Here is a 25,936-nt window from a genome sequence, read left to right on the forward strand (position 1 = left end):
TGTGCGGGCACCGGCCGCGAGGGAAGGAGTGTGCGTGCATTTTGTTATAAAGTACGGGTGGGGGGGAGTTTGTGCGGACGCGCAAACAGCTGGGACTGAACAACAACCCCAGCCGGCAGCTCTCCTGTGCTGAGTCAGCGCTTCTTATTTAAGCCACGCTCGAAATCGTGCCGATAAGGCACCATCTGAAGCGCGAGGCCGGACTGTCTGCGATAAGGATCCTGTCACTTTTGTGTCAAGGAGGAGGCTGGCGGGCAGGTAACACCGGCAGGGGTAGCGGCTGCCGGCCGCGGGATTGTGGACTGAGCCAGGCGCTGGCGCACGCTTGCCGGTACAGTGCAGATGCGCACGAGGGGACACTGCGGTGCAGGGGCTCTGCGCATCTAGAGGCTACCAACCCCCCGGACTTTGTATATATGGAAGGTGGCCTTAACGGCCAAGCAGGTGAAGCGGAGGGTTGCAAAAGCACCCCCTATGCATCCATGCGCCCTGCTCCCATCACAGACGTGTATATATCCGGAAGGTGGACGTAGACTCCTAAGCAGGTAAAGTGCCGCGGTGCAAGAGGGCCCCTAGGACATCGAGGTGCCTTACTCCCTCAAATACTTTGTATACCTGTGGCGTGCTGTTAGACTCGTGTGTGGGTAAAATGCAGATTGTTGGAACCCTCTGCGCAGGAGGCGGCGTCAGGAGCCAGGGACCCTGTGTTACCCATCCCCCAGGTCTTTGCATGTCTGGGAGGCGCTGTTTATTAAGTGTTGTCACTACTGGGAGCAGGGAAGTTATGGGACAGTCCCATGGGTCGTTCCCCATATTGTGGCGGCTCCATGCGTTAACCAGGTTTATTGCACTCTTAAAGTGCTCTTTGACTTGTTTTTGGAATCGTGGCCTCTGGCTACGGTGTTTATTTCAGGGCAGTTTAAGGCTGGGACAGTGCCCCTCGAAGTGTTTCACTTACGTGTTTTTTATTGCTATGTTATGTAATGCGGATGTTCACGTCTGAAAGGGAGCGTGCTTTGTAGAGTAGGAGGCAGTAAGTTCTACTCTTCGGGGGCCTAACTAAGACCATGTTTACTGTTTTTAGTTTTTTTTATAACAGTTGTTTTGAAACAGAGTAACAAAGCGATCAGTACATTATACGAGCTTCCTGTTCCCATATGTTGCCAATGCACGACTTTAATTATCTCTGACACATTTGCCAGAAACCGCTCCCTTTTTACAAAGAACATAGGGGCATATTAGCCAGGAGTAGCGATATTTATCGCTAAATGCGCTTAGCACATTTTTTTTTAACGCTGCCTATGGCTGGATATTTTAGCAGAGAAAACCTGCTATTAGCAACGTTTTTCTCCATTGTGCTAAAATATCCAGCGATAGTGGCGAAATGCGAGAATATCGCTGGAAATCCAGCGATATTCTCGCATTAACGTCAATGGGGCTTAATGTGATAATCCACCCTCCATTGACTATACAGGTAAGTTGACTTTTTAGCAGGCGTTAGATTCTAGCGATAATCGTGATTAGCGCGATTTTTTTTATCGCTTCGCCTGCCTTGCTAATAGGCGATAGCTGTGTTAGCGACTAAAAAATTGGGTAGGCCCACTTTGCATGTCATTAGCGATAAATATCGCTGACATGCAAAGCGGGCCCCAAACCTGTAGCTATCGCCTAAAAGCTGTCGCTAACGGCTGTTAGCGACAGCTTGCTAATAGGGCGACAAAAATTTCGCCGCTTTAGCGGGAAAAAGTCCAGCTAAAGCTGGGATATCACCCTTGCTAACATGCCTCATAGGGGCATATTATCAAGACAGGCGATACAATTATCGCCGCTTTAGCGGCAAAGCGCTAAAACGGCGATAATGGGCTTGATAATATGCTCTATGGAATTCCAATTGAAGCCCATGTTAGATGTGAAGGACATCTAACATTGGCTTCAATTGGAATTCCATCGAGCATATTATTAAGCCCATTATCGCCATTTTAGCGGCAGTTTTCTGCCACTAAAGCAGCGATAATTTTATCGCCTGTCTTGATAATATGCCCCATAGCATGTTCATTTCTAAAGAACACGTCCCCTCAGAAGGGCATTTTGACGCTAAAATAACACAGCACAATGGTACTCATTGTATCAACCTCTGAAGGAGAAAAGGCTGAACAGACCTGCTGGGATTTGAACAGGTGACCATGAGGTCAAACTTAGATCCCATCAATGGATCCATGAGACCGGGAACCCACCATTTCCAGCTAACTGCCAGACCTTGGTAAAACCTGGTTTGAAAATAAGCAATGTTTACAGAAAGTCTCCCCAGCATTTAATCGCCACTGCGGCCCTGGGGCATTTTACACGCTGAGGTGACCTAATTTATTTTTCAGAGGTCCCATTCCTTTCATCCCCCCCCCCCCCACACACACACACACTTTCCCGCTCCCAGCTTCTCATGCCTCCACTCTGACCCGAGAGGGGAGTGTTGATGGGGAATGCGAAGGGTGACCAGGGTGGTGGTGCGTCAGAGATACATGCTGTAGTTTACAGATTTTTTTCTCAAACTCATGCTGTGACAGAGTCGACGGTTCAGTCCTCAGAACATTTCTGGTGATTTTTCACATGGGCACTGGAAAGTACAAATTAGACTCCCTTCTTCTTTTGTACTGTACGAATGAGTTTCACGCACGCACACTGTAGAAACACATTATTCGCTGAAAGACATGTTTAATATACAACGTATGATGTACTTCGCAACCAGGGATGCCTTGAAAGGCACAGCCAAATGTTATATTGAGCTCAAAATGCCAGTTACCCATTTGTTTCCATAAAAACGCGTATTTCGACTGGCAGAGGATGTTGTGGGAGTACCTGGGCAGGTAAAATGAAAAAGACGTGAATACAACTGTTCACTAGTTGTTTCCTGTAGCTATTACAGAGATTCGTACAAAACCTGGAGCTTTGGGGGCTCCCCTCTTAAACCATTGGGTTATTTATGTGGTACATATGGAAAAGGCCATTCGACTTTTAACAAAGGAAGGGATGAGAAGGGAAACGTTCAACTTAGCACGCGTATCCGACAAAAAGGAAAACGTCCTTCCAAAAACGAATTAGTTAAACGCAACTTCAAATGTGGAAAATGCACTGGAGAGCTTCACACCCTAACTCGGATGCCAAGTCTCAGGGCACAGGTCCTAAAAAAACCGTGTCGGTCTATCATCTACAGCTCTCAGTGGTGTCAAGTGATGATATCACAAGTAGTGGCCCCACAGGAAGGAACGTCACATACACTATTGTAACACCCCTGACTTAAAAGGGTCAAGGGCTATGTTACAATTGAAAGCTAAGAATACTGTTTTTATTAAAGACAAAATATGAACGTAAATATATGTGGGCAATGTATTTGTAGCTAAATCACACATACTTGTACGTCTATTTGCTGTCTGTGAACGCAAAACGGCGAATGTTTTACACAGTAAACGAGTTGCATAGTATGAAATAGTGGACAGAGGTATATGCTTGGTGAACAAACATATATTATCGAATGCAGATATTGATTAAGCAGCTACGGGTCTTAAACTTGTCATCAATCTTTGGAAGTAATGGAGTTAGTGGATGTTGCATGGAGTTAGAGGCGATTATTTGTGTTTCCTTAAGAAGTGTGACTTGGTGCTTGATGTTTCTGATCATCCGAAATATGTGTGTTTCCTGCAGGTGTTCTTTAACCTGCTTCAAAGCACAAAGCCCCCTCATATTCACTCCTCCTTGAGCAATGGAAGGGTAAATATTGAACAGGCAAAAGATTCAGAGATAATTTACACCGCCATCCCCCTGGGCAGTTATCACAAAGGAATACTCACAAGGACGCTGCCTGTGAGATGGAAGGCTAGGAAACACCCAGAGGCCTGTATCATCACATGCAGTGTTTGCTCATGCTCCAGCCTTGTTTTCTAACTGACTGAGGAACAGTTGATTCTTTAGGTCTAACCTAGAGTCGGGTTTAGCTTGTCTCAACTGCCTCGTTTTCCACAAAAAATCATAAAAATATTAATACATACACACATATAGACTGGCTTTCGGTCAGTCCTCTTCACCCACTTGACTGTTCAGCTGTCAGTCACATTTTGTTTCCGCCCTCCATTGAATACACTATGGGGCAGAGGGTCAGTGCACTTCGTCCGCTGGCTGTCTTGCACTGTGATTCACAGCATTTTACCTGATCACTTATACACTGCTACCTGAAAAAGGGTGCTCTTCAGTGCCAGGGGTGGTGCTCCTGGGGTACTAGGATACTCTAATGTTATATTTTTTATGTGTTTGCATTTTTTAATTATTCCAAATGTTTGCATTATAAATAAATGAAATTGCACAATTGCTTAGCGTAAATTTGTTGGATATGCCAATGCTTGTTTTACCTTTAACATCTGCCTGAGCTTCTTGCCACAAACGATTGACACCTCACTAACATGATTTAGTGATTATTCTGCTGGTATGTTCTCAGATTTAAACATGGAAGGCGGAGGCATTCCAACAAGTACGTCATCTAAAAATGATTACTTTTTGTCATAGGCTCATTTTGTCTCAAAACATTAACTTTTGTAGTGTTCACACTCCCAACAATGGGAATGATGCCCACTTATTTAGCAATTGTTAGATCTGGCATCCTTGACGTGGTCTCCCCTGACTTTTTGCCTCTACCTCCTGTATTTTTGACTGTGCCGGATTTCATTTTTGCTGGTTTTGATGGTTTGGGCATTTTGTCACTCCTGATCAGTGCTAAAGTACAAGTGCTCCCTGTATAAAATGGTGACTATGATTGATTATCCATGATTGACATATTTGATTTACTGGTAAGTCCCTAGTAAAGTGCATTGTGTGTGCCCAGGGCCTGTAAATCAAATGCTACTAGTGGGCCTGCAGCACTGATTGCGCCACCCACACAAGTAGCCTTTAAAATGTGTCTCAGACCTGCCACTGCAGTGTCTGCTTGTACAGTTTTTAATTGTCATGTCGACCTGGCAAATGCACCCACATCCCAGGTCTTTACCTTCCATTTTCTTACATGTAAGTCACCCCTAAGGTAGGCCCAATGTACCCCTTATGGGCAGGGTAGAGTGTATGTGAAAGGTAGGACATGTGCTGGTGTGGTTTACATGTCCTGATAGTGAAATATTGGCAATTTAGTTTTTCACTATTGAACAGCTATCTCTCCCATAAGTTAACATCAGGGTTGCAATGTAACATATTACAAGTGTAACTTTCAATTGGGACATGAAAGAGATTTGGAGTTTAGGCTGCCCGAACTCAGAATTTAAAATGACAGCTTTTGGTGAAGTTGGTATTTACATTATGTGTTTGAAAATGACACTTTAAGAAAGTGTGCATTTTCTTGTTTAACCATCTCTGCCTCTCCCTGCCTGTATAATCGTCTGTTTTTTATCTGACGGGGACTGGTGTGTGTATTCACTCTAGAAAGTCACACAGAGAGAGCTGAGGTGTGTCCTACATATACTAATCAGTCTTCCAGAGCTTGAGTGGTGTGAGGATTTGTTAATGAGCACCTGAATAGGCTGTGGCTGCCTTTCACAATGCTGTCTCCACCTACTGTGATGTTACTGGACCAGAGAGGACAGAACTGGTTCTTGTGTGCAAGAGAGACACTTCTTTGTACTGACTTCAAGGAGAAAAATAGTATAAATATTGGGGCTCTGACCCCAGGACTTTAGAATACTTCTTGATGAAGAGGAACCTCTGCCAAGGGTTGAAGTACTGTAAGGAGGAGTACTGGCCCTTTGCTGTGTGTTGCTTTGCTGGAATGGGCTGTAGTTGCTGTTTCTCTTGGAGAGGACAAAGGCTGGACTTTGCTGTGTAGCCTGCTTAAGAAGATTCTCTAAGTGCTTGATGTATAACTTGCCTCCTGTTAGGATGTCTCAGGGACTGCTGGGAGTGCTGACCTGCCTTATGGTGCCTATTCCAGTTTCTGGGCACTTGAAGGTTGTTTTGCTATCTTTCCTGGTGAAAATCCATGCATCGCCCTTCCAGTGCTATTTTTCCTGCTGCAAGATGCCATGCGGCTGAAAAACTACACTTATAGCCGAGGTGCGACCAAAAAGATCGATGCATCGCTTATGTGCGGCCCCAGAAAATGCTGCAGCCAAGTCCCAGGCTCCAACATTTTGAAATCCAAGACTCCCATTCTGACTCCCACGCAAACACTGATGGGAGCATGGAAAAATCAACGCATCACCTGTCTGCGGCTGCAGAAATTGTTGCAGCACCTGGATTTTTTCACGAATCATACTTGCTTGCTAAGTTCGATACCTGCAGACCCTAGCCGCCCAGAAATCGACGCATCACTATCCCTTACAATTAGGATTCAACACAACACTTCTCCTGCCTCCAGCAGAACTAACACATCGCCTCCCTGTCGATTCAAGAATCAATGCGTCCTCATGTTTTCCTGCGTCTTGCTCATCTGCGGCTATTTTGTTTGGTGAATTTTGACGCATTCTCAGATATTTTGTGAAAAGCACCCACATCCATAGTTTTTTAGCAACAGAATTGCTAACAACTTCTAAAAGTGATATTTTGATATATGTATGTTGGATTTTTGTCGTTTTGTTCTTGTTTAGTTTTGATAAAGATACTTTATTTTTCTAACCTGGTTTGGTGATCTTTTGTAGGGTTTTCACATTGTTATTGTGTGTTAGGGTACAAATACTTTCCACATTGCCACTGAGATAGGCCTGACTGCTCGTGCCAAGCTGCAAAGGGGGTGAGCAGGGGTTATCTAAGTGTGTAACTCCCTTATCCTGACTAGAAGGAAGAGTCCCTACTTGGACATGGTGCAAACCACTGCCAACTAGAGACCCCCATTTCAACAACAGTTGAATGCCATGCCTTCCTCTTGCAAAAACGTAACTTAAGCTCTGAATTTAGATCTACCATAGCAAACCTTTGGAGGTTTGACAGAGTACATAGAGGATTCACATAGTCCAAATGACAAAGAGCAAGCTTCACATTTCAAATACCATCAGTTCCATTCTGTCAACTCATCTCTTTGCAGACATCATGAACTTAAATTTCCAAATGACTCCTATGTTATCTGTGACACCATTTTGCAGCAATGACCTTTTCTTTTATAAGCTAACACATTTTGGAAATGTAATCTTAGTTCATTTTAAATTTGCTAAAAGGAAATCTAGACCTGGAAGATGGTGTCTCTGACAATTTGGACTTATCTGATAACTTTACATCTAATAGAAAAAATAAAATACAATCAAATACATAAGCTATTGTTGGAAAAGCCAGCCTAACCCTTACCGTACAACTTTCCCTAGTTAGACTTGCGTGCCAGAGGGCATTCATATCCAGCGCTTTCCATCTGGTGTCCTTACTTCCACTCTTTAAAGCTCTTGGAAACTTTTACGACACTCTGGTTGAATATTGCAGTTGATCAGTTACACATTATTTATATAAGATCCCATAATAGAACTTGTCTTGATTTCTTTCTGCATCAGAAATGTATTTTAAATTTCTGAAAATATAAGTATAGTCAAGATCCAAATAAGAGCTGGTAACTGGAATTCACCAAAAGGAACTAGTCACCAGTGGGGCAGCATCGGCCTTGAGAACACTAGAAAATGTTTTACTGAAGGCGAGCATTACATTTGTGACCATCTGTCTAAATAAGTCAGACATATACAGAGGGCATCTGAAAAAACGAGATAATCAGAGACAAAAAGAAGTATAGCAGAAACAAAGTACCGAAGCCTTCAGGGAACAGTACTAAAACATGTTAAATATATGCATTTAAGCCAAAGCTCTACAATAATGTTTGGGCTGTGGATGATGCCCTTGTTGTATCAAAACGTATGAGACATCAATGCTGTGGATGATGCCCCTGTTTTATCAAAACTTGTAAGACATCAATGCTGTGTAGCATTTTAAATTGAGTGCTTCAGAAATTCATACAGAAAGAACCTCAGACTTTTAGCCCATTTATGCAGCTTCACCAGCTTACTAGTTAAACTGTCCTAACACGCAAAGCCACATAGGATTCCATATGAAAAATAAAAGATGATGGATGGTGTTATATGTTAGCAGTCTAGTAGTTGGGTGGGAGGAGTTAGGATGTCAGGGAAAGGAAGAGGCGGAGCAGGGACAGGATGAGGGCAGATAGAGTAGGGACAGGGAAGATACTAGAAGTGTAGAATAAAGCTCTACATATATAACAATCCAGTGTCTGTGCATTACTTGTAGCACGATGCTACAACTGGCGACGAAGGTGGGATAGCCAAGCTCACTGTGTGCAGAGCCCCACAAGAGCGCCCTGTCCCAGGCAGCCTCGGGAAGAAGAGAGCGCTGCCCAAGGAAGACGGAGTTGCTGCCTGAGAAAGGAACCAGCAGCAGGTGACCCTATCCCTCCCCGCAGTTGAGAGGGACCCAAGAGGGAGCCGAAACACCGAGCGCTGAATCGCTCGAGGAAGAGACGCTGTTCGCGCCGAAGCGCGACTCACGCGCGAAGCGTGCAAAACGGGTGAGCGCTGTACGAGCAGAAGGCGGGAGCCCACCCCGACTCTGCCAAGCCCCCAAAGGTGAAGGAAAAGTGCCTCAGGGTGAAGGACGTCACCCCCACGGAGGTCTGCTGCCCCCGCGAAGGTCTGCTGCCAAGCGCTGTCGAGCGCGCTGAAATCTGAGTCCGAGCGAGGCCCGACATCGGAAAACCTCACGCCTGATGCGTGAGTGTTGGCACGCTGTCGCTGGAAAAACGCGGGACCCTGCAAAGTAAGGCGGGAGCCCACCCCAACCTCACCTGATGGTCGCAGTGGCTGAAGAAGAGTGAATCCTGGTGTGAACTGCCCTTGAAGTCGACCACCGGTGAGTCCTGAGTGAATCAGAGGTGACTGAACCTGGAGAGAAAGCCTCGTGTGTGCTTGCAGTGACGGCGGCCATCTTGAAGTCAGGAGACTTTCAGGACAAGACCCTTGGTTGTTGTGGGGCGGCCATCTTGAAGTCAGGCACCCGGCAAAAGAAACAAGCACTGACTGTGACAAATAAACAAGCATTGGCGAACAGGAAGAAACAAGCATTGTCAAAAGCAAGCAAACAAGCATTGGCGCACGGAAACAAACAAGCATTGGCGAGAAGAAACATACGAACATTGACAAGAACAAGCAAACAAACATTGGTGAACGCAAAAGAAACAAGCATTGTCAAGAGTAAATACACAAGCATCGGCAAAAGGAACAAACAAACATTGACAAGTACCCTACACAGCACTACTCGGTCCCACGATGTCAACATCACCGCGACGAAATGAAGTCAAGCCCCTCTTCGCAGGAGGATCACATTTGAGGGCCCCTGAGCCAATCGCCCTAACTACAATTAAGGATTGGGCGGATGCACAGCTTTTTTTAAATGTGATAAAAGTTCCTTTTAAATTGCACGGTTACTGGTTAGTTTTTGTAGGTGCTCCACAAGGTGGCGCCAGGAGTCCAATGGCGTCGAATGAGTAAACGCTATAATGTGAACCTAGAGGATCTCTAGGGTCATCCCTTTGTTGGGCACACTGTGAGATTATCTTTCTAGAAAGAAAAGATTTCCATTCTGTTGGTTTGTTATTTGTCAACAAAAGCTTTTTTAATTGGTTATTTTCATGTTTAGTTATTTTTTCTTCATCTTTTCACCACTTGACATATTCGAAATACAGGCAATGTCATTCAACAATATGATATCCAATGCATTTCGGGCATTATGAGGTCATGCCCTTCATCAGGGAAATGGACACTGTGAAAACGAAAATGAGGTAACATTTACTACATTCAAAAAACATAAGCGAGTTACATCTCCATTATAAAGGTGCAACGCAAAATAGTGCAGACAAGTCAAACATGCAGTGTAATCACGTGAAGTTGGTGTACGGGCAAGGGGTTTTATATGCGTGCAGGGGTAAAAAAACACGGTTACTTACATGCCTTTCTTCATGTAAGTGTCGAATCTAAAAGAATAGGGAGGGTGCTTGTTAGGTTATGGCCTAAAGATAAAACAATTGCGGAGCGTGTTCTCGCGAGTCAGAGAGACCGCGTCTTTCTCATCAAAACTAACCTGGTGCAAGGGTACATCCAGTTTACTGTTCGTTGTTCGTCTCGCCGTAGCGGTTCAACATAGCGACGGCTGCCAATGGGTCAGTCCGCGCTTTCCTTATTTTGAAAAACAAGGCGGTCATGTGGGGTATCACGTGTTACTGGCCAGTGAAAAAAGACTATCGCGTATAGCTCTCAGGTCGGGCACTTGTGTGTCCAATTTTGTACCAATCGAGTTTGGCATTCACCGGGGAAAAAACGTAGCCGTGATGTTTATAATACATAGTCAAAAAGAATAATAAAACTGTTGAAAAATATAAAGAATAAAAAACTATCGAATAAACGTTCATAGGAGCCCCGAACTTATGGAGTCCTGGTTCCAAGGTCAACATATTAAGTGTTTGTGCTAAAGGGGATGGCTGGGATTGGTGATATCGAAAGGGATATGTGTGTACATGTGTCAGATGTAATGGAACTTACAACAGTATACACAAGCAGCAATCTGCAGAGCAAAAGTTTTAAAGATAACACGCAAATTCGATTCGTTCATTAAGGCCCATTGGTTTCTGGGTAAACAATTTATAAATCCAGTAATTCTCTCTTCTGAGTAGAAATTTTGTATTGTCTCTGCCTTCTATTTTTTGGACAGTCTCAAGAATGGTGTATTTGATTTGGGAAGCATTGTGTTGCGCTTCTACAAAATGTGCTGATAGCGCTGATTTGGTGTTCTTCAAACGGATGTTAGATTTGTGCTCAATTAAGCGTGTCTTGATCCGTCGCTCCGTTTTGCCCACGTACATTTTCCCACATGGGCATCTAATTCCATATATCAGGTTAGACGATTCACAGGTACCATTTACTTTCAATTTGATGGGGTAACCCTGTGTGGGATGACATATTTCGTTGCCTCTGATAATGCTGTTACAACTACCACAATTATAACAAGGTTTAGTTCCAGAGTATGTGGTGATGTTCGGAAGTTTATTCCGGAGGATTTCCCCCAAATTCTTAGCTCTAGTAAATGCAAAGATAGGTGTGGAGCTGAAAGATTGTTTAAAGTCCGGTTCCATGTTCAGGATCGACCAGTGTTTCAGTATGGATTGTTTGTATTTTTTGCTAGCGGTCGAATATTTAGAGACAGCTACAATCCGTGTTTGCTCAGATTTTTCTTTCGAAGTTAGAAGTTTGGATCTGTCCATATTCTCAATTCTGTTTCTACTTTCTTCCACTAGAGTTGGTGGGTATCCTCTCGAGGTGAATTTTTTGGTCATTTGTTCAAGTCTGATTTTCAGTGTTTGTTCGTCCGAACTGATTCGTTTGACCCTGGCCATTTGTGAGAATGCTAAGTTCTTGATTAGGTTTGGCTCATGGAAACTTGTGTATAGGAGCATGTTATTTCTATCAGTTGGTTTTGTGTATAGATCTGTTTTGAATCCTTCCGGGGAAATTGTGATATTGACATCTAGAAAATTAACCTCAGTGTCTGATATGTCCCATGTTAATTGAATCCTTTCATCGATGTCATTGAATGCCTTCAATTGAGTGTTTAGAGCTTCCTTGGTGTTGGTCCAAATGAGAAAGAGGTCATCTATGTACCTTACTATCATTTTGAGATTATCTGTCCATTCTGGTTTAGACAAAATATGTTGTTGTTCATACCATTGCATGAATATATTTGCATATACGGGTGCCGCCGAATTGCCCATTGCCATGCCCGTTAACTGCTGGTACCACGTTTGATCAACTTTGAAGTAGCTATGGTAGAGAATGAATTGCATCAATTCCATGAGAAATGTTTGAAGATCTATGTCAAGATCAGAGTTCAAGAGGGCATTCTCCAAGGCCTCTATGCCCATATCATGAGGTATACTCGTATACAAGCTGCGTACATCAGCTGTACATAAGATTAGTTTGTCCGTTTCATTCACTGGTATTCTTTGCAGTTTGTGTAAAAATTGCGTAGTGTCCTTGATATACGTTTGCATGGATTGTACTGATTTTTGCAGGTATTTATCAATGAGTTGGCCAATGGGTTTATGGAGGCTACCTATAGTAGATACTATTGGTCGCATCGGAGGATCATAGGTGTTTTTGTGAATTTTGGGAACCATCCTTAATGTTGGACTTTTAGGGTTCAATGTTGTTAAAAACTGTTTTGTTCTGTCCGTGATTATGCCTTTTCTGTAAGCTTCATCAATGATGTTTTTGAGTGTTATTGAATATTCCAACGTCGGGTTTTGATTCAGACTTATGTAAGTTTGGGTGTCTGAAATATGTTCCATAACTTTTGAATTGTACATCTCAGTGTTCATAATAACGATGGCTCCCCCTTTATCAGCTTTGGTGAAAATTATGCTGTCGTCGTTAGCCATTCTGTGTAGTGTATCCAAGTCTTTCTGTGTTATATTTCTTTGTTTGGGTTTAGTGTGTTTCAACTTCTGTAGGTCTTGTCGTACTAGATTTTCAAATAAATCTAATGTTTTATGGCTCATAGGAGCTTGAAAAGAGCTTTGAGGTCGTAAGCCTAATAGTTGGTCTTGTTCAGTATGTGGTCGTTCAGGTACTACATTGTCGAAAAAGTGTCTCAACCTGAGTTTCCTCATGAATTTGAATAAGCTCACCTCTAATTCCAGGTTATCTGTGCTGGTGGTGGGAACAAAGGACATCCCCCTTTGTAGTATTTGTAACTCGTGTGGATTGAAATTTTTACCACTGATGTTAATCACTAGTTGCTCTGAGGTTGATTCTTTTTCTTCGTTTTCTCTTTCTCCTTGATGTTGGCCGATGTGCTTCGTGTTGTCGGTGGGTCTCTTTCTTTGTCCCTTTCTGATACTTCTCCTGGGTCTCCTTTTTGGGCTTGGCCCTGTTCTAAAAAAGGATTCGGTTCACTGGGCTTGCTTGTGGTGGGTTCTTCCATGGTCGTTTTCTCTTGGGTGGTTCGACTTGGTGGTGGTCTACGAGATTTTTGAGTGGTGTCACTCTCCGTTGATGATGTATCTGTATTCGAGTTATACGGCTTGTTTCTTCGTTTCTGTGCATAGATGTCTGCCCATGTGTAAACTTCCCCTAGGCGGTAGTCCAAAGTATCCCTTTTGAATTTACGAATTTTTCTTTCGTTAATCTCTTTTGTGTGGCGGTCTATTTGACTTTTGATGTCCTCTAAAGTCGTCTTTAATTCGTCTTCCGACATCATTTTAGAGAGTTCTGTTGAGGTCTCTTCAATCTCAGTGCTCAGTTCCTCCAAGATTGTGGACAGTTCTTGTATGATCAGGAGGATCAGGTCCAGGGAGCATTTGTTTAAAATTTCATACCAGCGTTCCTGGAATTTTTTAGAATGTTTGCATAAGGATGGTTTTAAAGCAATTCTTAGGCCTCGTGGTATGCGTGAATTTCGATGATATTTTATGAGAGTACTGGCGTGTAGTTGTTGGTTGGTTCTCCGTTTGGAGAGATATATCAGTTGTTTAATGTTTTGCTCTTTAGATCGGCTCGTGGTTTCCTGTGTGAGTTCATCCCTGATTAATGAATAGATTTCATCTGCATCTTTGATTTCAAATGCGAAGGTGGAGGCGCGGGCCTCTGTACTTTTTGAGATATCCTCGTAGTTGCTCATTATTGTGTTTTTGTAATATTTGAAATTGCGTGCTATCCTTTCCCGTGGACGCTCAATGGATGAACTACAATTAAGGATTGGGCGGATGCACAGCTTTTTTTAAATGTGATAAAAGTTCCTTTTAAATTGCACGGTTACTGGTTAGTTTTTGTAGGTGCTCCACAAGGTGGCGCCAGGAGTCCAATGGCGTCGAATGAGTAAACGCTATAATGTGAACCTAGAGGATCTCTAGGGTCATCCCTTTGTTGGGCACACTGTGAGATTATCTTTCTAGAAAGAAAAGATTTCCATTCTGTTGGTTTGTTATTTGTCAACAAAAGCTTTTTTAATTGGTTATTTTCATGTTTAGTTATTTTTTCTTCATCTTTTCACCACTTGACATATTCGAAATACAGGCAATGTCATTCAACAATATGATATCCAATGCATTTCGGGCATTATGAGGTCATGCCCTTCATCAGGGAAATGGACACTGTGAAAACGAAAATGAGGTAACATTTACTACATTCAAAAAACATAAGCGAGTTACATCTCCATTATAAAGGTGCAACGCAAAATAGTGCAGACAAGTCAAACATGCAGTGTAATCACGTGAAGTTGGTGTACGGGCAAGGGGTTTTATATGCGTGCAGGGGTAAAAAAACACGGTCATGTGGGGTATCACGTGTTACTGGCTCTGCAGATTGCTGCTTGTGTATACTGTTGTAAGTTCCATTACATCTGACACATGTACACACATATCCCTTTCGATATCACCAATCCCAGCCATCCCCTTTAGCACAAACACTTAATATGTTGACCTTGGAACCAGGACTCCATAAGTTCGGGGCTCCTATGAACGTTTATTCGATAGTTTTTTATTCTTTATATTTTTCAACAGTTTTATTATTCTTTTTGACTATGTATTATAAACATCACGGCTACGTTTTTTCCCCGGTGAATGCCAAACTCGATTGGCACAAAATTGGACACACAAGTGCCCGACCTGAGAGCTATACGCGATAGTCTTTTTTCACTGGCCAGTAACACGTGATACCCCACATGACCGCCTTGTTTTTCAAAATAAGGAAAGCGCGGACTGACCCATTGGCAGCCGTCGCTATGTTGAACCGCTACGGCGAGACGAACAACGAACAGTAAACTGGATGTACCCTTGCACCAGGTTAGTTTTGATGAGAAAGACGCGGTCTCTCTGACTCGCGAGAACACGCTCCGCAATTGTTTTATCTTTAGGCCATAACCTAACAAGCACCCTCCCTATTCTTTTAGATTCGACACTTACATGAAGAAAGGCATGTAAGTAACCGTGTTTTTTTACCCCTGCACGCATATAAAACCCCTTGCCCGTACACCAACTTCACGTGATTACACTGCATGTTTGACTTGTCTGCACTATTTTGCGTTGCACCTTTATAATGGAGATGTAACTCGCTTATGTTTTTTGAATGTAGTAAATGTTACCTCATTTTCGTTTTCACAGTGTCCATTTCCCTGATGAAGGGCATGACCTCATAATGCCCGAAATGCATTGGATATCATATTGTTGAATGACATTGCCTGTATTTCGAATATGTCAAGTGGTGAAAAGATGAAGAAAAAATAACTAAACATGAAAATAACCAATTAAAAAAGCTTTTGTTGACAAATAACAAACCAACAGAATGGAAATCTTTTCTTTCTAGAAAGATAATCTCACAGTGTGCCCAACAAAGGGATGACCCTAGAGATCCTCTAGGTTCACATTATAGCGTTTACCCAATCGCCCTAACGACAGGTGGAAGCATGGGCCCCAAGTGGCAGGAATGGCTTGAAGACTTCGAGGACTACCTTGAAGGGTCCAAAGTGACCGTTGACAAGGACAAGTTAATTGCTCTCCGGAATCTGGCTGGGCGTGAAATAAGTAAACTCATCAAGGATCTCCCTGCTGCGGACACCGGAACGTATGACAAAGTGCGTGACGCACTAAACAAGAGATTCCTCCACAAAAGGAACGTGGACTATGAGCGCCATGCCTTTCATCAGGCACGTCAAGGGAAAGACGAGACCATGAGCACGTTTATCACTCGACTGCGGCGACTATCGAGGCACTGCAACTTTGATAATTTTTCCACCGACGCTGCCATCAAGTCTCAGATCATAGAGGGGTGCCACTCTGAATCCCTCAGAAGACGGCTGCTGAGGAAGCCGCAAGAACTGGACGACATTGAGGAACTAACTCGTGTATACGATCAAGCTGAGGAGCATGCTGCCACCATTGAATATGGGCGCAAAGTGAGCAATGAGCAAGCCCACCGAGTTCAAGACCGTGGTGGCGGGCGTAGACGCTCGAGGGACAATCGTTGGTCATCACGACCGTCCTCTCGCTCGAGGCGATCAGATCACCGGAGGCGAGAAACCGGCCGGAGAGAGAAGAGGCCAGAGAGAGCGAGGAGGTGCTACAGGTGTGGGTATGACTATCCTCACGTGGACGTCTGCCCTGCCATGGGCCAACGGTGCAGGAAATGTGGTTGGACGAACCATTTCGAGGCCATGTGCGGCGAGTACAACAAGGAGAGGCGAAGCGGCACTGGGAGGTCGTCTCGATCGAGCACCAGAAAGCACCACATTAGAGCCGTCTATGACAAAGTCACGGGGTCCTCCAGCTCGACACACTCCAGCAGGGAGTCACACAAATCGAGATGGGAGCGCAGATCTCCGTCCCGAGACTCCAGGTCTTCGTCTCGAGACTCCGAGTACACGACCCACCGTGCCTACATGATCGCTGACCAAGATCAGTTGAAAAAGTATCCTCGGTTACACATCAAAGTGGGGAATCACGACACTAAATTTGTTATGGACAGCGGGGCTTCGCTGAACTACATCCCCGTTACTGAGTATGAGAGGATGCGCCCCAAGCCGGCCCTCACTCATGCACCTGTACGGGTCTTCACCTGGATGTCAAGGAAGCCGCTGCAATGTCTTGGCAAATTCCCGACTACACTTGCACATGACAATGTCACGATTGATGCCGTCATTCATGTCATCAAGGGCTCCGAAGCTGACTGTCTGCTGAGCCTGCCGACTGCGGAACGTCTCCGTCTTGTGGAGATCCTCTTCAAAGTCTGTGATGACCAGAACATCGTCGACCGTTTCCCTCGCCTTTTCATCGGGCTGGGGAAGCTGAAGAATCGTCAGATACACCTGCATATCAACAAACAGATCAGGCCTGTTGCTCAGCACCCCTGGCGTGTTCCTTTCCACCTCCAAAAGGCTGTCGAAGAAGAGATCAATGACTTCCTGTCTGCCGACATCATTGAACGCACAGACGGCCCGACCCCATGGGTTTCGCCAGTGGTCGTTGTACCGAAAAAGGGCACCACCAGCAAAGTAAGACTCTGTGTCGACATGCGAGTTCCCAACACCGCGATAGAACGTGAACGCCATCCAGGGCCACTTCTATGTGACATGATCTCGGCTCTGAACGGAGCCACGGTATTCTCTAAACTGGACCTCAACAAGGGCTACCACCAGCTGGAGCTGGATACCCAATCACGCCCCATCACAACTTTTGCCACACACCTAGGACTTTTCAGGTATAAGAGGCTAAGCTTTGGTGTGTCTTCAGCTGCCGAAATTTTCCAAGAGGCTATTCGACAGATCATCCAAAATATCCCCAATACGCTTAAATACAGCGACGACATCCTTGTATATGGCTCCGACACCCGTGAGCACGACATAGCACTCAACCGTGTCTGTCATGCCCTGCTTGATGCGAACTTGACCTTGAACAAGGATAAATGCGAATTTCATCAATCAACGTTAAAGTTCTTTGGTCACATCTTCTCTGGAGCGGGAATGAAACCTGACCCGGAAAAAGTGGCATCCCTGAACAGCGCCAAGTGTCCTCAGGACGTCAGCGATCTACGATCGTTCCTGGGAATGGCCAGCTACTGCGCCCGGTACATCCGGGATTACGCGACCATCAGCCACCCGCTCCGCACCTTGACCAAGCAAGGGCAACCCTTTGAATGGACTCCTCAGTGTGAGCAAGCATTCACTGAAATCAAGCGGGCAGTGGAGTCAGCCGATAACCTTTCCTATTTCAACCCCAGACGAATGACTGAAGTCACAGTTGATGCCAGCCCCGTAGGGTTGGGGGCCATTCTGGCGCAATATGACCATGACTCTGACCAGAGACGGATAGTTGCCTATGCCAGCCGCAGCCTGTCTGATCCCGAGAAGGCGTACTCTCAGCCCGAGAAGGAGAGTCTTGCAGTGGTCTGGGCATGTGAACACTTTCATGTCTTCCTCTACGGCAAGCACTTTACCCTGATCACTGATCACCAGGCGCTAGTCACCATCTACGGCAACCCTCGATCTAAAATGCCCCCCAGAATTGAGAGGTGGGGCTTGAGGCTTCAGGAGTATACTTTCACGATCGTACACAAGCCGGGAAAGTCTGAAAACCCGGCAGACTACATGTCTCGGCATCCGCCTGCATCATCCAATTCTCATCCTTCAATTGCAGAGGAATATATCCACTTCGTAGCTGACCAGGCGCTACCTCCTGCCATTCCAATGGAGGCAATCCGAGACGCCACCGTGCAGGATGCCGTCCTACAAAAGGTACTCCGCAAGATTCGAACCAACAGGTGGAGACATGACCCTCAGGATGAAGACAGCGAGCGGGACACCAAGCAGGAGCTACAAGCCTTCCGGCACGTCTATGACGAACTGTCAGTGACCTCAGACGGAATCATACTGAGAGGACAGCGAATTGTGATCCCCAGCAATCTACAGCAAGGTGTCATCGATCTTGCCCATGAAGGCCACCGGGGAGTTGTGTCCACCAAGCGAGCACTCAGGGAACGTGTGTGGTTTCCCCTGCTCGATCAAATGGTGGAGTCCACCCTGAAAGACTGCCACCCGTGCCAACTGACAAGCAAAGGTGATCCCCCAGCCCCATTGCAAATGACCCCCTTACCGGCTGGAGTTTGGCAAGAAATTGCCGTGGACTTCTATGGACCATTGTCTTCCGGCAAGTATGGGATCGTCATAGTCGACGAGTACTCGCGCTTCCCATTTGCACAGTTCGTGCCCTCCACTGGTGCCGCCAGTACTCTCAAGGTGCTGGATGAGTTATTTGCAACCTGGGGAGTTCCTAGAGAGGTGAAGACGGACAATGGTCCCCCCTTCAATGGACATGAGTTTGATGCATATGCCCGACACTTGGATTTCCACCATGGGAAAGTCACACCCCTCTGGCCACAAGCAAACGGCACCGTTGAACGCTTCATGGCCACGATCAAGAAAACATTTCAGCAGGCCTGTGCCGAAAAGAAGGACCTACAGATCGCCCTGAACGAGGTCCTCAGAGCCTACAGGACAACTCCCCACTCGACCACCGGCAAGTGTCCTGCCACGCTGATGTTAGGTCACCCCATGAGGACCCGAATTCCAACCTGGGATGGAGCCCTGTGTGCTATATCACCCACCCCCAACAAGGACAAGATGAAGTTGTATGCAGACGCCAAGCGAAGAGCAAGATCTCCCTCTGTACACGAAGGAGACTACGTCCTAGTGAAACAAGACCAACAGAAGAAAACGGACTGTCGTTTCCGCGATGAACCACTACTGGTCACTCGACAGAAGGGCACTATGCTGACGGCGGAGTCTGACCGCCGCAAAGTTACGAGGAACGTGTCTCACTTTAAGAAGTGTTCCCGAGACACGACCGGATTGTTGCTTGATCACACTGCGCCACTAGATCCTGAGACCTCTGAACGGGACGCTTTAGAGGATCCAGGCCAATTGGATGCACCTCAGACCGAAGAGAACTCTGATGAAGCGAACGCACGGCCACGTCGCAATGTCCAGCGACCAAAGAGACTCATTGAAGAGATATGATTGAATATGTCGTTAATTTTGTTAAGAAAGGGTGAGATGTTATATGTTAGCAGTCTAGTAGTTGGGTGGGAGGAGTTAGGTGGTCAGGGAAAGGAAGAGGCGGAGCAGGGACAGGATGAGGGCAGATAGAGTTGGGACAGGGAAGATACTAGAAGTGTAGAATAAAGCTCTACATATATAACAATTCAGTGTCTGTGCATTACTTGTAGCACGATGCTACAGATGGAATTCTTGAATTCATCTGAACCACTGATAATGCCTGAAGACAATATTCCAATCCATGTTTTTTTCTCCACCTTGTCACTATACTCAGAAACCACCTGTCAAATCAGTCTAAGCGCCACCACAAAAGGGACAGTCCAACCCGAACTGAACGGCCACATCCTGTATGCATAAGTGGAACATGAGCAACCACACACATATTTCTGCTTCTTTGGGCCTCACCAGTGAGGTACAGCTTGTGTCATATTGCGTTATATTACAATTGCATTTGTATATTGAATCCTACCCGATTGTGAGGCAACAAAGGACATTATTGGTCAGCAGCACATTACACCTTGGTCGAGTGCTTGGGTGAAAGGGAGTTGTACTTACTGTGTGCCTATGTGGGAATCATTTTGGTATTGTGCATGAGAGACACAAGTGGTTCTCTTGCCGTGTCTTGGATAGCAGTGGGATGGAGGAAAGATGAATGAGAAATAGGGTGCACTCAAATTATATTAGCTGGCTGCAATAAATTACTCTGGAGGTCCTAATTTGAGTTTATGGTGATACTTGATACTTTCAATCCAACTCCTGTTCTGGATACAGCAACTAGCTTATCCAGTCATGAGCCAGACACATGGTGAAAAGCCACTGACTGTGGGAAGGTCGATCAGCCCAGGTCTTTATCATCTTGGCCTGCCAAGGCTAAGGGTGACCCCTCCCAGTATCCACATTACCAGCGACACATGAAAGCACCTAACCCGATTGTGCTTTCCGGAAAGAGGCCTAGATGAAGGAAAAAGCCAAAAGGCAAAAAACACTCCTACTTGGCAACAAGGCTCCATGTAACAGTAGAAACCCAAGGACAGGAGACTTTAAGACATACAGGAATGCTGGGAGCTGGAACAATATGTCTGAAGGACCAGGAAGTCCTAAAACTGATGAGGAGCGAGGAAACACACCACAAGGGAGCAAGAAATGTTGTGACACAAGGAGAAACAGATCAGCTGACCTTTATAGCTTAAGAATAGGAAATAACTCAATGGAAGAGATCTTCAGTCATATTGGATTCGGATCACTTTATAGCAACTAATGGTACGGTGGTCATCTTTGGAAAGGGCAGAATATATCCCAGAAATTCACACTAGAGGATTCTGGGAAAGAGAAGGTAAACCGCATGGAGATGCCAAAGGCATCTTTCTTAAAGACCCTCCCAAAGGAAAAGAGCGAGAGTTCAAGAAATCAGACTGGTGGGTCGACTGCCGGGAGGTAAATCTAACAGCCATGTGAGGCAGCCCACATGTAGAAACCTGGTCTGAAATACTCTTGTGAAGCCGCGTGTCCCGCTCATCCGAGATCAACTCGTGAGCTGCTATTTGAGGGGGGTGGAACTCTGGTACAACATATCCATTCTGTAAAGCTTGTTGGTCAAGAGAGGGAAAAGAGGAATGTCCAATTTTGAAAATGGGGGAAAAAAGGAGCGGGACCTTATTGGTTGGACTAAATTAAAGTCCTCCAAGATGCCAGCCAAATATGGCAGATCTCCTTGTGCACTAGGTGTCTGTGTTCTTTAGTATTGAGTGGCTAGGTTTTAGTTGTTTGATGGTGTTTAGCTGAAAGTACAGGTGTGCACTATGGGTTTGGGTTGGGTGTTGCCTGTTATGATTGTTCTACAGATCCCAGCCTGGTTTATGGAGCAAGAGCTGGGTTGATATGGTAGTAGCCAATCTTAATAGAAATGTTTTACCATGCCTGTGAGAGGGCATGCATGTTGTCCAGCCCTCACTGGTTACAGCTGACCACATTTAAATAAACTGTGCTGTTCCTGTGGATTTGGACAAAGTGTTCTCATTTCACCTTTATTGTAAATTGGGTTTTCTCAGCCAATGCACCAGATTGAGTTTATATGCTTGTTTGTTTGTATTTTAGTATTTAGAAAGCACAAACATAGACAGAGTTATGTACAGGTTCAAAGGCAAGTATACAGGTAATGAGAGATGGGGCAGATAGTTGGATTCTGGAATCAGTTTCCTCAACAACACTCAGTCTTGTTTCAGATCCAACCACAGGCTGTAACTTTCCTCATTGCTGCTACGAATGACATCCGCATGACTCTGGACAAAGGAGACACGGCGACCTCATCCTCCTGGACCTTTCTGCAGTGTTTGAAATGGTTTCTCATCCGATCCTATGCCTACATGACATCAGAATCCAAGGAAATGCATTCTGGTGGATCAGTTCCTTCCTGACTAGAAGGACCCAGACAATCCGCCTGGCACCTTACACTTCAGAAGCCTGCAACCCATATGCGAAGTTCAGCAAGGATCGTCCTTGAGCCCGACCCTCTCCAACATATACATGATCCCACTAGCCAGCAAAATCTGTTCTCATATCATCTACGTCATCTTCTAAATTTACAATGCTCAACTCATTCCCTCCCTCATGGACTAGATGACCAGTACCCAGATCAAATTCAATGCCTGCATGACTGACATTGCCCATTGAATGAAGACCAACTGCCTGAAGCTGAACACAACAGAAATTATGATCTTCAAAAAGAGCACTTCACTGTGGAACTGCATGTGGTGGACAACCAAGCTAGGATTAACATCCACCCCTACCACCCACCACACAGCAGGAGCCTCGAGATCATCATAGACAATAATCTCGACATGCCAGCCCAAGTCAACACTGTCTCCTCCTCATGCTTCCATGCCCTGAAGATGCTGAGAAAGATTTTCAAATGGTTTCAGATCAGCTCCTGGAAAACTGTCACATTTGGCCTCGTCCGTCACAAGCAGGCTGGACTACCTGAATACCCTGTATGATGTGATCAACTAAAACTCACCAGAAGGCTGCAAACTGTTCATAACTTGGTGGTGGCCAGAATCACTCTTAACCTCCCCCGCTGTACTCACATCACACCACATCTCTAGGAACTCCACTAGCTCCCCATACACAAAGGAGCACATTTCAAACTCCTCCCCTACACTTTCAATGCATTACATAATACCGGCCCTGCATACCTCAACAATCCCATCTGCTTTCACAAACCTTTCAGACACCTCTGTTCGCCTGGTCTCTACTAGGTGAGTCAAGCCTTCTCCTACAATGCTCCTAAAGTGTGGATCAACCTGCCACTACACATTAGTTTACTCCTTATTTCTTGAGTTCCGCAAGAATCTGAATACCTTGCTTTTTGAGTAGTCCCACTAGGTTTGGCTAGACTCACACTTGCTCAGTGCCAGGATACCGTCCTGGGTGATAATGCACTCTACAGACCTGCAAAACATAACATAATTGTTATTACATTGAAATGCTTCTTTATTTCACAATGACAGATGTTTTCACTTACTTTCTAAACTTCTTGTGATATAATATATTTCATATCTATTTATTTATTTATTTTAAGGTTTTATAGAGCGCGAACCAGACCCATGAGGGTATCAGAGCGCTTTACATGATTGAGGGGGTGGTATACAAAGGGCATAGGAGGGGAGGATATCAAAGGGAAACAAGGGTTATGTACATTATGTAGGCAAAACAGGCAGTAACAAGTTCCGGATAGACTTGGGATAAAAACAGGTAGAGAGCAGTTTAGCGCTGTGATGGCCTTGATCCATTCTTGGATGTCTGGATTGGTTTTGGGTGGGGGGATGAGGAGAAACTCGGATTTTTTTGCGTTAAGTTTGAGCTGGTCAGAGGTGAACCAGTGGACAGTCAGCTTCAAGGCCTCATTCAGGGAGAGAATGTCCTTAGGAGAAGAGATTTTTATGTAAATCTGTGTGTCGTCAGCATACATGTGGTAGGCAATATTGGCAGTGCGTAGCACCTCTGCGAGTGGTTCCAGGTAAAGATTGAAAAGAGTAGGGGAAAGGGTTGAGCCTTGAGGGACTCCCACCGTGATCGGGGAGGGGGCGGATAGGTTGCCGTTAATTAGGATTCTCTGTGAGCGATTCTGGAGAAAGGACCTAAACCATTCAAGAACGGTGCCATCCAAACCCATCCTGAGTTTGAGGCATTCAAGGAGTGTTTCATGGTTGACCGTATCAAAGGCCGAAGATAGATCTAGAAGGATAAGCAGACAGGTATTGCCTTGATCCAGGGCTTGAAGAGCATCATCCACGATGTGGAGGAGGGTGGTTTTGGTGCTCTGTCCAGGTCTAAATCCGGATTGGAAGTCCTCCAGTAAGTGGAAGTTAGTGATGTGTAGGCTCAGTTGCTGTTGCACACATTTTTCAAGAACTTTGGCTAGGAGTGAGATGTTGGAAATAGGTCTATAGTTGTCAAGGGAGGAAGGATCCAGCGTAGGTTTTTTTAAAATGGGGGCGACTTGGCCAGCTTTGAGAGAGTCCGGCATCGGTCCCTGTAGGAGGGAGGCATTGATTATAGCAGTCCAGGAGAGGATGATAGCCTGAGAGGCGGTAACTAGGCAGTTAGAGGGGAGAGGATCATTGAAGTGATTGTTCGGGTTTAGGGAGGAAAGAATTTTTGAGACCGAGTGGCCATCATAGACTTTGAAGCTGGACCAAGGGGCATGGTTTTTGGGTGATGTCTGGGAGGGCAACGTGGGGATAGCCAACGGAGTTAGGGAGCGAGTTGCAGATTCGAGTTCGATTTCTAAGGCAGAGATTTTGTTGCAGAAGTAGGAGGAGATATCTTCGCAAGATATTAGCGATTTAGGGGTTTCTATAGAGGTTTTTGCTAGTTTGTTGGATTGGTGTTTGACCAAGTCGAATAACTTGCGAGGTCTATTTTTGGCGTTATCTAGTTCTGTTCTGAAGAATTCTTTTTTTGAGTTGAGGATTTTCCTATTGTAGGCATTTCTGTCCTGTCGGAGGAGTTTTAGGTGGGCTGCCGACGGGTGTTTCCAGTTGCATTCTGTCTGCCGCAGGGCTCTCCTCTCCTTGTTGAAGGATTCGTTGAACCAGGGATTCCAGTCTTTGATCAGGGTTCTTTTACGTTTTTCAGAGCGAGGTCATCGAGAATGTTGGATATGGTAGAGGAGTAATGTTCAGTGAGGCTGAGGACCGAGGTGAGAAGAGGGGTGGGGTCAGTCTCGCAGCGAGCTGCCAATTTTCCGTGATCTAGGTTTTTGGTGTCTCTAACCCATCGTTTGGGGATTATGGGTTGAGGTGTCCATGTCTTGTGGGTGCCGGGCAGAAGGGAGGAAATAGCGTGGTGGTCGGACCAGTCACATGGGACAATAGAGATAAGTTTGACTGCTGATTCCTTGGTGATGATCCAGTCTAGAGTGGCGCCTTTCGTATGAGTAGGGAGTGTGCAGACTTGGGTAAGGGCTTGGTCAGACAGGAAGTCTCTGATGGCATTGACCTGTGGGTCTTTGGGGTCGTTCCAGTGCAAGTTGAAGTCACCAAGGAAAATGTCATTAGAGTTAGGGGAAGCATTGGTTGTGATGATTTCCATAAGATGGTCAGTAAAGGTGTTATTTTTGCCTGGAGGTTGGTAAAAGATATGAAGTTTGCACATTTGGGTGCTGTTGTTGCAAATGGAGAGAGCAAGGTATTCAAAGCAGTCTGTGGGATCACCCAGAAGTTCTGTTACAAGGAGGGAAGAGCGATAAATGCAGGCAATGCCACCTCCTTTTTTTTAGATTGCCTGTCTAGTCTTACGATGTTGTAATTGGGTGGGACTAAGAGGTCTAGGCAGGGCGATGAGGATTCGGTGAGACAAGATTCAGTCAAGATCGCTAGGTCAGAATTATGGCACAGGATGAGATCAGCGACATCCGAGGCGTGCTTTACTGCAGAACGGCAGTTAATTAGGAGCCCGGATAGATGGGGGTCAGATTGTGTGTCTGGGGTAGGGGCAGAGATGGGTACTATCACTAGGTTGCTATTGACTACTCCTCTGAAGCGGATAGTAGAGAGTCTGTTGGGGTTGGCTGCAACCGTGCGGATAGGGTGTTCGTCATTCAAGTCTAAGGGGCAAGGGGTTGTCAGGGCAGATTCGTAGCTAGATAGGAGGGCTGCAACTTCATCCTCAGTGAGGTCTAGAGGGCTAGTCGTGATAGGGGAAGGATTGTAGGAAAAGAGGAGGGCCAGAACTTCGTCCTCCGATAGGTGGCAGGGCTGCTTGCGGGTGCGCAGGTGTCTCAGGGATAGCGGTAATGGGTGAAGGAGGGGCTCGGAGTAAGGGGGAGGAT

The 25,936-nt window shown here is 45.4% G+C and overlaps 1 protein-coding gene and 2 long non-coding RNA genes across 3 annotated transcripts in view; 2 read left to right on the forward strand and 1 right to left on the reverse strand.

Annotated features, from left to right (window-relative positions):
* The first annotated feature begins 411 nt into the window (after window positions 1-411).
* The window catches only part of SLC16A12 (solute carrier family 16 member 12), a 1,078,196-nt gene continuing 1,052,671 nt past the window's right edge, over window positions 412-25,936 (forward strand). Inside the window, exon 1 of the mRNA XM_078642924.1 lies at window positions 412-545. The gene's annotated coding sequence lies outside the window, so the exon portion shown is untranslated. The remainder of the gene's footprint in view (window positions 546-25,936) is intronic.
* On the reverse strand, window positions 9,610-10,161 carry LOC144753275 (uncharacterized). Its single transcript, XR_013594283.1, has 3 exons — window positions 10,090-10,161; window positions 9,956-9,982; window positions 9,610-9,771 (listed from the first exon to the last, which is right to left on the reverse strand). It is a non-coding gene; the product is annotated as an uncharacterized LOC144753275 (long non-coding RNA).
* On the forward strand, window positions 14,771-15,322 carry LOC144753276 (uncharacterized). Its single transcript, XR_013594284.1, has 3 exons — window positions 14,771-14,842; window positions 14,950-14,976; window positions 15,161-15,322. It is a non-coding gene; the product is annotated as an uncharacterized LOC144753276 (long non-coding RNA).

Source organism: Lissotriton helveticus, chromosome 5_1 (genome assembly GCF_964261635.1).
Source record: "Lissotriton helveticus chromosome 5_1, aLisHel1.1, whole genome shotgun sequence".
In the NCBI taxonomy this organism is placed as follows: domain Eukaryota; kingdom Metazoa; phylum Chordata; class Amphibia; order Caudata; family Salamandridae; genus Lissotriton; species Lissotriton helveticus.